The 13,852-nt window shown below is 39.7% G+C and overlaps 1 long non-coding RNA gene across 1 annotated transcript in view; it reads left to right on the forward strand.

Annotated features, from left to right (window-relative positions):
• The window catches only part of LOC139560446 (uncharacterized), a 101,062-nt gene extending 92,755 nt beyond the window's left edge, over window positions 1–8,307 (forward strand). Inside the window, exon 3 of the long non-coding RNA XR_011671940.1 lies at window positions 5,811–8,307. This is a non-coding gene — a long non-coding RNA (uncharacterized lncRNA). The remainder of the gene's footprint in view (window positions 1–5,810) is intronic.
• Window positions 8,308–13,852: the final 5,545 nt, after the last annotated feature.

Genomic DNA, 13,852 nt, shown 5'->3' on the forward strand with positions numbered 1-13,852 from the left:
ATCTGCATCTTGAAAGAGTATTTTAATCATTCTTTTTTTTTTAAAGAAATTAAATAAAGAAAGCATAAAGATGTTGATGAAGAAATACTGCACAGTATATGTTTCATCCGACATGTTGCAGTTGCACGAGGTTTAGAGTTAGAAATGGCAAACTTTAGAGTACTTAACACATTGCAAGCTGGAGGGATTTTTTTGCACACCTAGCCGAGCTATCCTTTTGATAGGAGTCTATTGTCCTGCTAGTAGCCCATCATAGAAACGTTTGCACCCCTAGGATTTAGGCCTGCAGTAGGTTATAATAATCCATGCCTTCTGGGAATGTTTAAAAGTCCAAAAGTTATGGGTGGAGTTAGAATTTTGGCTGTCAGAAGTATTAAAATCAATCTTTAAATGTTTTATTATCCAAATGTTTAAAGTGCAACACACATCTGATTATTCAATATGAAAACACCTCCTTTTTTATACAAATAGATAGTCAATTTATGCCACAGTTTAGACTGCCGATAAATGAGCGATATTTTGGAGATTTTTTTTTCTTTTTCAAATAACCAAAAGTGAGCGGTTGTAATCTGAATAAAGGGAAAAAGGCCATTCTTGAACATTGGGTGATACAATAGGCCCTTTTAATTTTGTCTGGCTTGCCATTCCAAATAAAATATCATGTTTTTTGCTCATATCATTTAAACAGGTCGCTAGGTGTAGGCAAAACCATAAGCAAATAGGTGAACTGTGATATGACTAAAGAGTTAATCAGGGTGATTTTCCACAAATAAACAGGTATTTTCATCAAGGTCACATTGTTTGCAGAGTCCACAAACAGGAGGTGGAGTTCTAGAGGTCACAGGTGTGCCTGGCATGGATTGTGACTCCATCTAGTTCCTCGCCCTCTTCAACGCGTCATTCTCTGCCGGACTCTCCGCCAATGACACCTGGCTCTGGACCAATGCATCAGCTGATTCATTTTACAATCACAATCTTCTTTGTGTAACATGGTGCCGACAGAGGTGGTCGCCTCGCTTCAGGTCCTTAGGAAACTATGCAGTTATTTGTTTTTTGATGTATTATTTATGACATTGTTAGCCCAGAAAATCTCAAGTGTTATTACATACAGCCGGGAAGAACTATTGAATATAAAAGTGATGTCAACTTACCATCATTACGACCAGGAATACGTCTTTCCCGAAGCGGAACCTTTGTTCGGACCTCCACCCTGGACATTGGGTCTAATCCCAGAGGCCGACACAAAACAATGTGGGAGAGGCAGACGGAGCGGCCTACTGGTAAGACTCAGAATGCGAGCACACCATCCACCGCTTCCGAGCATATTACTCGCCAATTACTCTAGATAACAAGGTGGACGAAGTTAGGGCACGAGTTGCCTTCCAGAGAGACATCAGAGATTGTAACATTCTCTGTTTCACAGAAACATGGCTCACTCGGGATATGTTGTCAGAGTCGATAGAGCCACCCGGTTTCTTCATGCATCGCGCCGACAGAAACAAACATCTCTCTCGCAAGAGATGATTAACCACTCATGGTGTAATCACAACAACATACAGGAACTAATGTTCTTTTGTTCACCTGAACTAGAATTCCTTACAATCAAATGCTGACAGCATTATCTTCCAAGAGAATTTTCTTCGATTATAGTCACAGCCGTGTATATCCCCCGAAGCAGATACCTCGTCGGCCCTGAAAGAAATTCACTGGACTCTATGTAAACTGGAAACCATACATCCTGAGGCTACATTTATTGTAGCTGGGGATTTTAACAAAGCTAATCTGAGAACAAGACTTCCTAAATTCTATCAGCATCTCAAAAGCGCGACACGAGCTGGTTGCATTCTGGATCATTGCTACTCTAACTTCTGCGATGCATACAAAGCCCTCCTCCGCCATGCCTTCGGGCAAATCTGACCATGACTCCATTTTGTTGCTCCCTATCTATAGACAGAAACTAAAACAGGAAACGCCCGTGCTAAGGTCTATCCAATGCTGGTCTGACCAATCGGATTCCACGCTTCAAGATTGCCTCGATCACGTGGACTGGGATATGTTCCGGATAGCCTCAGACAACAACATTGATGTGTACGCTGACTCGGTCAGCGAGTTTATTAGCAAGTGCATCGGAGATGTTGTACCCACTGTGACTATTAAAACCTTTCCTAACCAGAAACCGTGGATTGATGGCAGCATTTGCGTAAAACTGAAAGCGCGAACCACCGCTTTAAATCATGGCAAGGCGATTGGAAACATGACCGAATACAAACAGTGCAGCTATTCCCTCCGCAAGGCAATCAAACAAGCAAAGCGTCAGTATAGAGACAAAGTAGAGTCGCAATTCAACAGCTCAAACACGAGACATATGTGACAGGGTCTACAGTCAATCACGGATTACAAAAAGAAAACCAGCCCCGTCGCGGATATCGACGTCCTGCTCCCAGACAAACTAAACAACTTCTTTGCTCGCTTTGAGGACAATACAGTGCCACTGACACGGCCCGCTACCAAAGCCTGTGGGCTCTCGTTCTCCGTGGCCAACGTGAGTAAAACATTTAAACGTGTTAACCCTCGCAAATAACCTCTCACTCAACGTCAACAAAAGTAAGGAGATGATCGTGGTAACAGCAGAGGGAGCACCCCCCTATCCACATCGACGGGACAGTAGTGGAGAAGGTGGAAAGTTTTAAGTTCCTCGGCGTACACATCACAGACAAACTGAAATGGTCCACCCACACAGACAGTGTGGTGAAGAAGGAGCAACAGCACCTCTTCAACCTCAGGAGGCTGAAGAAATTTGGCTTGTCATCTGAAGCACTCACAAACCTTTACAGATGCACAATCGAGAGCATCCTGTTGGGCTGTATCACCGCTTGGTACAGCAACTGCACCGCCCTCAACTGCAAGGCTCTCCAGAGGGTAGTGCAGTCTGCACAACGCATCACTGGGGGCAAACTACCTTCCCTCCAGGACACCTACACCACCCGATATCACAGGAAGGCCAAAAAGATAATCAAGGACAACAACCACCCGAGCCACTGCCTGTTCACCCCACTATCATTCCGAAGGCGAGGTCAGTACAGGTGCATCAAAGCTGGGACCGAGAGACTGAAAAACAGCTTCTATCTCAAGGCCATCAGACTGTTAAACAGCCATCACTAACATAGAGAGGCTGCTGCCAACATACAGACTCAAATCTCTGGCCACTTTAATAAATGGACTAAAGGTATCACTAGTCCCTTTAAATAATGTCACTTTAATAATGTTTACATATCCTACATTACTCATCTCATATGTATATACTGTATTCTATACCATCTACTGCAACTTGCCTATGCCGCATGGCCATCGCTCATCCATATATTTATATGCACATATTGTTATTCATCCCTTTACATTTGTGTGTATAAGGTAGTTGTTGTGAATTTGTTAGATTACTTGTTACATATTACTGCATTGTCGGAACTAGAAGCACAAGCATTTCGCTACACTCACATTAACATCTGCCAACCATGTGTATGTGACCAATACAATTTGATTTGATTTGATGAATTTTACAATCATAATCCTAACATTTCCAAAGAAAAATCGTATTGATTTATCAAGACCAGTCCCCATGCTCTGTCATTAAGTAGTAATAATAATAACAATAATAGTAATAATCGTTGGATAACAGATCGGCTCTCGGAACTCATTAAGAGGCGGCTATCTTCAATATAATCATTAATTCAGAAGGTTAAACCCATAGGTTTAAGGCCTGCAGTAGGTTATAATAAATGGAAAATTGCGTGCCATGGAATCGGTACATCTTTTCCCAACTATTTTGCAATCTATATGGCACAGCTGTCAATTCTTTGTTCCTTAAATGAAACTGCTATATATTTTTTATTTATCACAATTTTCTTTAACCAATTTTGGTCTTTAATGCAGGGCCGACAGACAAGTTCCTTACTTTTACCCCTTCTGCTTGATAAAGGTTCCAATTGATGAAGTAATTTCTAATTTCTGCACTCCGAATTCATATTCATTCTATAAATATACCCTCTAACATTTGTCTGGCTTGCCATTCCAAATAAAATTGATTTTTTTCTTCTTCATATAATGTAAACAGGTCGCAAGGTGTAGGCAAAACCATAAGCAAATAGGTCAACAGACGACACTTGCATATGACGAAAGAGTTAATCACGGGGATTTTTCCACAAATAGACAGGTATTTTCCTTTCCATTGTAGCAAGATCTTGTCTATTTTTGCTAACTTTCTATTAACATTTATTGGAGAGAGATCATTTCTTTATTTCGGGATATGTATACCATGTATTTCCACATCCCCATCGGTCCATTTTATTGGTAAACTACAAGGTATTGTAAAAGTAATACTTTTTTGTGATCCAATACCTAATATAGTAAGCAAAAAATAAATCTAGCTTGCAACACGCATCTGATTATTCATTATGAATAGGATTTATTTCTGGTCTGTGAGAATATCGAAGGGGTGTTTATATAATTATAATGCAGAGTTAATAATAATAAAAATAATCATTGGATAACAGATTGGCTCTCGGAACTCATTAAGAGGCGGCTTCTTTCATCAATACGTTTTAAATGCTTTATTTGTCACGTGAGTTTGGGTGGGCATTCTATGTCTGGTGTTCTATGTTGTCCTTGTTTTGTATTTCTGTGTGTTTGGCCTGGTATGGTTCTCAATCAGAGGCAGCTGTCTATCGTTGTCTCTGATTGAGAATCATACTTAGGTAGCCTGTTCCCACCTGTGTTTGTGGGTGGTTGTTTTCTGTTTTGTGTGTTCACCTTACAGGACTGTTCGTTTATCGTTTTTGTTGTTTTGTCAAGTGTTTCATATTTTAATTAAAATACGCTGCACCTTGGTCCTCCTCTCCTTCTCCAGACGACGATCGTGACATTATTATCCAAATGTTTAAAGTGCGTGTGGGCAACAGAGAGAATGCATTTGACTGTTTTTAATATTAGGGCTTTCAGGAGGAACGGAAAATTGCGCGTCAATTCATTAACCATGTGCCATGGAATCGATACATTGAAAATCTCTTCCCAACTATTTTGCAATCTATATGGCGCAGCTGTCAATTTTACGAACAGGTAGTCAATTTGTACCACAGTTTAGACTACCGATAGATCAGCGTTCTAATTCCCCCTTGTGATAGTGTGGTGCAATGACAGAATGCCACCATCTACCACAAACGGTCGCAGCATAAGTTCTAAACTTTTAAAGGAAGAACCACTGTATTCTAGGTCGGGTGAACATAAGGACTTGAGTTCCTGTATGTTATCACAATCACATCATGAGTAGTTAACTTCTTAGGGATAGGGGGCAGTATTCGGAAGTTTGGATGAATGAGGTGCCCAAAATAAACTGCCTGTTACTCAGGCCCAGAAGCTAGGATATGCATATAATTGTATTGGATAGAAAACACTCTAAAGTTTCCAAAACTGTTAAAATAATGTCTGTGAGTATAACAGAACTGATATAGCAGGCGAAAACCCCAGGAGGATACATCCAGAATTTTTTTGTTTGTTGAGGTGACACCATTTAAATGCCTGTCTATGGGGGAAATCAATGGAAATCCTCCCAGATTGCAGTTTCTAGGGCTTCCAGCAGATGTCAACAGTCTTTAGAAAGAGTTTCAGGCTTTTTTTTTTTTAAATGAGCTAGAATTTGTAGTTTTTGGAAGTGGCTCCCATTTTGACTGTAGTGTTGTGGCACGCATGGTTCATTTTTGAGCAGTGAGGTTAATTTCTCCTCCCTTGGCCTTATGTTTCTGCTCTGTTCTCCTCAGGTTGAAGCACATCCCACCCCATCAACCAAACAGATGTAAAGAACTTGGGAACCTCCCATCCACCAGGAAAATCATCCTATCCCAGGAGTTTAGTCAGGAGTTTATTCAGCAGTGGGCAGCATCACTATGTTAGAAGTAGATCCACACATTATTCTCTATCATGCATAATTGTCATCTTATTGTAGCTCATTATAAACTAGACGTGGGTGATTTCTGCCCCAGGGTAGTGCTCTGTGCAAGTTTTTATTCCTGCCCAGCAAACACCATGATCAACTATTCATTGTCTACAATTTAGACCACAATTAGTTGAATGAGGTGTTAGTAAGTGGTTGGAACAAAAACCTGTGAGCTCCTGTCCAGTGTACAAAAAACCTCTGGTTTGCCATCATGTACTGAACAAGCTTTCGAATGTTAATCTCCTTAATGTCCCTCACATGGGGATGCTAAAAGGTTTATTCTACTGAGCCATTTACTTTATGTTCATATTCTTATCTTTTATTATTTCTTATTGTTGTTGCGTTGTCGAGAAGGAACCTGCAAGTAAGCATTTCGTTGGACTATGTGTATCCTGTACATACGACTAATAAAACGTGAAACTTGACTTATTTTGTACAATGGACTGTGCTCTAAGGATTAATGCACAGATACAGGAAAACAATGGAAGTGTTCATATTTATTAAACATGAGTGTTCATGTCTCCCCAGGGTTCTGGTTTTGAGGCTCTGTCTAATCCCCGGCAAGGAGAGAGAAAGGCATTCATAATATTACAATGCTGTATTGATTTAACTGAATATACAGTGCATTCGGAAAATATTCAGACCCCTTGACATTTTTCACATTTTGTTACATTTGGCAGCGATTAAAGCATTGAGCATTCTTGGGGAGTTTCTCCCATTCTTCTCTGCAGATCCTCTCAAGCTCTATCACGTTGGATTTGGAGCGTCGCTGCACAGCTATTTCCAGGTCCCTCCAGAGATGTTTGATCGTGCTCAAGTACGGACTCTGGTTGGGCCACTCAAGGACATTGAGAGACTTGTCCCGAAACCCACTCCTACGTTGTCTTGGCTGTGTGCTTAGGGTCGTTGTCCTGTTGAAAGGTGAACCTTCTCACTACTCTGAGTTCCTGAGTGCTCTGGAGAAGGTTTTCATCAACAATCTTTCTGTACTTTGCTGCGTTCATCTTTCCCTCGATCCTGACTAGTCTGCCAGTCCCTGCTGCTGAAAAACATCCCAACAGCATGATGCTGCCACCACCGTGCTTCACCGTAGGGATGGTGCCAGGTTTCCTCCAGACCTGATGCTTGGCATTCAGGGCAAGGATTTCCATCTTGGTTTCATCAGACCAGAGAATCTTGTTTCTCATGGTCTGACAGTCATTTAGGTGCCTTTTGGTGAACTCCAAGCGGCCTGTCATATGCCTTTTACTGAGGTGTGGCTTCCGTCTGGCCACTCTACCATAAAGGCCTAATTGGTGGAGTGCTGGAGCGATGGTTGTTCTTCTGGAAGGTTCTCCGATCTCCACAGAGGATCTCTGGAGCTCTGTCAGAGTGACCCTTTGGTTCTTGGTCACCTCCCTGACCAAGGTCCCTTTCCCCCGATTGCTCAGTTTGGCTGGGTGGCCAGCTCTAGGAAGAGTCTTGGTACTCTTCCCCAAATCTGTGTCTCACAATAATCCTGTCTTGGAGCTCTACGGACAATTCCTTCGACCTCATGGCTTGGTTTTTGCTCTGACATGCACTGTCAACTGTGGGACCTTATATAGACAGGTATGCCTTTCCAAATAATGTCCAATCAATTGAATTTACCACAGGATGACTCCAATCTGGTTGTAGAAACATCTCCAGGATGCACCTGAGCTCAATTTTGGGGCTCAAAGCAAAGAGTCTAAATACTTATGTAAAATCAGTATTTCTGTTTTTATTTTTTAGAAATGTACAAAATTGTCTAAAACCTGTTTTTGCTCTGTCATTATGGGGTATTGTATGTAGGTTGAGGAGGGGAAAAAACTATTTAAACCATTTCAGAATAAGGTTGTAACGTAACAAAATGTGGAAAAAAGGAAGGGGTCTGAATACTTTCCGAATGCACTGTATTTTCTTGTTTGATATGAATCAATATAATTACATTGGATATGTTCTCCTTTATAATATGCCAGTGTTTGTTTTGTATCCAATGCATTTATGTCACGTTTCTGACCTTATTTTCCTTTGTTTGGTCTTTATTTAGTTGGTCAGAACGTGAGTTGGGTGGGTATAGTCTATGTTGTCTGTTTCTATGTAGGGTTTCTTGTTTGGCCTGATATGGTTCTCAATCAGAGGCAGGTGTTAGTCATTGTCTCTGATTGGGAACCATATTTAGGTAGCCTGTTTTTGTAGTGTGTTTTGTGGGTGATTGTTCCTGTTCCTGTTCATATGTTCCGTGTTCACTAGTTCGGGACTGTAGCGTCTTCGGTTATTTCTGTCAGGTTGTTGTTTTGTTCGTTGTTTAAGTAGCCTATTAAAATTATGGATTATCATCACGCTGCATTTTGGTCCTCCTCTCTTTCACCCGAAGACAGCCGTTACAATTTAACTTACACTACCGGTCAAATGTTTTAGAACATCTACTCATTCAAGGGTTTTTCTTTATTTTACCTATTTTCTACATTGTAAAATAATAGTGACATCAAAACTATGTAATAACATATATGGAATCATGTAGTAAACAAAAAAGTGTTTAACAAATCAAAATATATTTTATATTTGAGTTTCTTCAAATAGTCACCCTTTGCCCTGATGACAGCTTTATGGGTGTGTCTCACTGTGTCAAATACATTATTAATATTTTATTTGGACGAGCAAGGAGGTACGGTAGGGCGGACCAGGCCCCTTAAGGCCCACCCATAACGCCAGCCCTGTACCTTCATATTATGTCATATTCCCAAAGACAGCAGCTCAGTAGTTGCTCATGATATCTACACTCACATTGTCCTGATGGTGATGGTCTGTCAATTTCTATTGGCATAGTGTATACAAATATGATTATATGATAAGTTAGTTCCATAGTATGGCTTTTTCCAGTATTTTGTGTTTCAGAATAATTGATCCTTCAGTCAACATGGATTTGATAGAATTCCAAATTAACTATCGCTACTCCCAGCTATTTACTGGGAGTACCAGTACCAGGGCAAGCCTGGTACTGGTACTCCCAGTATATAGCTTCTTTCTTGTGTATTTTATTTTATTCCTCTGCATTTTGGGAAGGGCTCGTAAGCAAGCATTTGACGGTGAAGTCTACACTAGTTGTATTCGGTGTATGTGACATACAATTTGATTTGAAGCCATTTATCAATGGTTATAGTGAGGGCACCAGTCACCCAGAGCTAGCAGCTATTATACAAATTCTGCTCTTGTGTACTGGACATGTTCTGGCATCATGTAACCATGTAAAGTATTGTGCACTACGTGACATTTCTGTAACTGTGTGCCCAACAGCCTTCACATGCAACCTGACACTAATGTCAGTCAATTGGATATCTTGTTATGACATCCTCCTTTCGTTTTACTGTCCAACTTCCCAGTGGCAACAGTTTATCTCTCTTGGCTTAGCAAACTTGTTCTGTTTTGAGTGGTGTTGTCATTGTGTAAACTGCTGTTGTGTGTGCTGTAACTGTAATTGTAGTCCATTGACAGCTGTATTTCCATGTGCCTGGCCACTCTGAATGTTTACACAAACACAGGCTGATGGATGGAGGAAACGAGGTGGAGTGTCTGACAAATGCGTTGTGTCGTGATGAGCATGACACAGAACATTGTGCTGGCAGAGTGTAGGGGGAATTATACACCCAAGGAATATGCTTTCTGGGACTGGCCTTAAACACAAGATGAGTGTCAAAAAGGATTTGAGTCACAATTACTGTGGTTTGGTCACTGTTGCAATAACTCCCAGGGATCTTATTATTACAAATTATTGACACAATTGCATAAAAACTGGGATTCCACAGAATTCCAGAATTGAGATCAACAAGATTTATAAGACAGACATCAGTGCCCCCCAGATTATAGATAATATCTGTTTGGTTTGCCACCCACACAGACCAAATCATTTAAAAGCATGACAAAATATGTCCTCGACTTGCCCCTGAAAAACAAATGTATCTACATTTCCCAGCTTGTTCATGAGATCATCCAACTTCTTACTGGTTGTATACGTAAAGCTCAGTGTGTGATCTTTAAAATATGCACATTGTTGCCAAAATGCACCTTCATTTAAAGACCTGTCTCGGTCTCCTCACTCCTCATGAAAATTCATAGGATTAGAATTAAAATAAAAAAATCCATCAGGAGGGCTTAAAAAGGAAGACAGGAAAAGTAGGCCATCCTGATTAGCCCCGCAGGGTGTTTTAGAAAAAGTGAATCTTCCAGCAAGACAATAACCCCAAGCACACATCAAAATCCACTAAGAAATGTTAATTGGCAACAAAAATCATCATTTTGCAATGGCCGGACTTGAAACCCATTGAAAACATGGGATATGAATTGAAGAGGGCAGTCCACAAGCGCAGGCGAAGGATACAAAATAATCTGGAAGGATTCACCAACTCATAAAACATTTTAGAAAAAGGCTCAGTGCCGTTATCTTCACAAGATGAGATATTGAAAACAGGGGTGTCAATAATTTTGACCACTACCTTTAAAAAAAAATTATACTTGGATTAGTATAAAATTATATAATTCCCCTATTATTTTTGTTGTGCATACAATATACACTACATTACCAAAAGTATGTAGCGGTAAGATTTCTCTTCACTGGAACTAAGGGGCCTAGCCCGAACCATAAAAAACAGCACCAGACCATTATTCCTCCTCCACCAAACTTTACAGTTGCACTATGCATTGGGGCAGGTAGCATTCTCCTGGTATCCACGAAACCCAAATTAGTCCGTCGGACTGCCAGATGGTGAAGTGTGATTCATCACTCCAGAGAACGCGTTTCCACTGCCCCAGAGTCCAATGGCGGCGAGCTTTACACCACTCCAGCCGATGCTTGGTGATCTTAGGCTTGTGTGCTGCTGTATTATAATTAGTTATTTTATACAGTCATTTTTGCTCATCATTATCTAAGGTGTCAATAATTTCAGACCTCACTGTAAATGCAGAGAAGCAGTTATTGGGGACTGAAATACTGTCTTTTGTTTCACGGCAGGTGCTTGCTAGAGGGAAATTGTCAGAGACAGAGAAAGAAAATCATGATGTCTATGCACAGCACGAATTTGAATCCATGGCATGTTTTTCCTTATACAGTACATTATAACATAATTGCTTTATATAAATGTCATACATGACATCCTTTAAAAAAGATTTTTGCAGCCATGATGATATATCAAAACCCTATGGTCTCAAAAATAAAGGTCTTGATATTACCTGATATTCCCAATGGTGTTCTGTCAGAAAATAATTGTTTTCAATTGTCTCTAGTGTGTCACTTTCAGACAGATAGTGTGTTCCTTCCTTTGGCTGGCTTACCACAGTTGTGTCCTCTTCTTTTCTGCCTTTTAAGAGTTAAACTGTGCAATGAATTATTACCACCTTCTGTGCTTACAGGGAATCAAAGTAGAGTGCGGTATATATCATATGTTGGCCTCTGTAGAGGAGACAACTGTATGGGAGTGGAAAAGTAATGAACCTTGACTCCTACCATTGAGAGCTTCTCCCGTGTGAAGGATACACATTTATCTACTGAGTGTATGCTGAAGCAAGGTTCAGACCTTAAACCTCTCGATATGAATAGGAATTCCATATGAAATATCAATATGAAACATCCAAGTTTTCACATGGCTCTCGGATCAACGGATAAAATCAAATATTTGTTGTTGATCTAAATATTTAGCAAAAAGGAGGCGGAGTTCAACTATGTTGACTTATAGCTGAGTAACTGCAGATGAATAACCTTTGTAATTACTGTAACAAGCTAGTAATAAGTTACATTTGTGGATGTACTTACCACTTTTGATCTCATATGTTTGGATTTAGTTAGAAATTAGCCAGGTATTATGCTACAAACTATTCTAAGATGCCTGGTACATTGTAATGACTTAAATCCTTTCCCTTATAGTTACCCTGAAATAATGCCTCTATTAATGACATGTTTTGCACAAATTCGTCCGGACTCTTAGTGTGGTGTTATAATTACTGAAATAATATTGATGAAGCTAGTTATTTATTAATACTATTATTATTGTGTGCTTCAACTGTGCATAGCTATTGAACAAAAATAAATGAGGACTTTCCTGTCATACTATATATAAATTGTAGTTCACAGGATGAATCTATGGGCACCAAGGGTATTAGAGTTTGACTCCAGGACATTATCATAGAGTAGATCTGCTCTCCAAAATGGAGGGAAATGGTGAAAATACAAACACATGTCAAATGGATGTCAGACCATGATCCCTGCTATGATTGACATGACACCTGAGAGACTGTCTTTCCATGCAGCCTTCCTACAGAGTTAAAAAAATCCCTTTGGGTATAGTCACTGTCTCATTCAACGATGGAAAAGTGACCTCACATCCCGTATATAAACCATGTTATGTGAGAAGGTTAGGCTCTCAATTCTACGAGCATGGAGCTAAAGAGAATTGTCCCATGACTCTGAGAACAGACATTGGAAAGTCATTAACAAATTCAGAGGAATTACATTTCAGCATCAACAAAAACTTCAGCATCCCAACTAAGAACATCCCAATTAGTTAAATTAGTTAAAATTGGGCATTTTATAATTGAATAACTTGCGTTGTTATTTGAATATTTTACCTTAGGTTATGATGAATCTGAAATCAACATATTGTGTTCTGACTGGAATAATCAAGGATACAAGTGAATATAAATGATTAAATAATCCATCCACAGCTTTGATATTTAAAGGGAAATTTCAAAATAGATAGAGGAAGATAAGTGTTTCCAATGACATCATCAACCAATTAGTAGTCAATTAATTGGTTAGTAGGCAAGGAAGCAATTAGTAGGCAATGCCTACTCATAATTGGTTAAAATGATTTGATGCACACCGATGTCATTAGAAAAACTTATCTTCCTCTATCTGTTTATCCACAGAACATACAGTACCAGTCAAACGTTTGGACACACCTAGTCATTCAAGGGTTTTTCTTTATTTTTACTATCTTCTACATTGTAGAATAATGATGAGTACATCAAAACTATGAAAAAACACATATGGAATCATGTAGTAACCAAAAAAGTGTTAAATAAATCAGAATATAATTTATATTTGTGTTCTTCAAAGTAGCCACCCTTTGCCTTGATGACAGCTTTGCACACTCTTGGCATTCTATCATCCAGCTTCGTGAGTTAGTCACCTGGAATGCATTTCAATTAACAGGTGTTCTTTATTAAACATTCATTTGTGGAATTTCTTTCTTTCTTAATGTGTTTGAGCCAATCAGTTGTGTTGTGACAAGGTAGGGGTGGTATACACAAGATAGCCCTATTTCAGCATGGCTACCACAGCATTCCACAGCGATATGCCATCCCATCTGGTTTAAGCTTAGTGGGACTATCATTTGTTTTTCCACAGGGCAATGACCCAACACACTTCCAGGCTATGTAAGGGCTATTTGACCAAGAAGGAGAGTGATAGAGTGCTGCATCAGATGACCTGGCCTCCACAATCACCTGACCTCAACCAAATTGAGATGGCTTGGGATGAGTTGGACCGCAGAGTGAAGAAAAGCAGCCAACAAGTGCTCAGGATATGTGGGAACTCCTTCAAGACTTTTTAAAAGCTTTCCAGGTGAAGCTGGTTGAGAGAATGCCAAGAGTGTGCAAATCTGTCATTAAGGCAAAGGGTGGCTACTTTGAATAATCTAAAATCTAAAATGTATTTTGATTTGTTTAATACTTTTTTGGTAACTACATTATTCCATATGTGTTATTTCATAGTATTGATGTCTTCACTATTATTCTACAATGTAAAAAATATAAAAAATAAAGAAAAACCTTTGAATGAGTAGGTGTGTCTTAACTATTGACTGGTACTGTAGA

Source organism: Salvelinus alpinus, chromosome 30, assembly GCF_045679555.1.
Source record: "Salvelinus alpinus chromosome 30, SLU_Salpinus.1, whole genome shotgun sequence".
Lineage (NCBI taxonomy): Eukaryota > Metazoa > Chordata > Actinopteri > Salmoniformes > Salmonidae > Salvelinus > Salvelinus alpinus.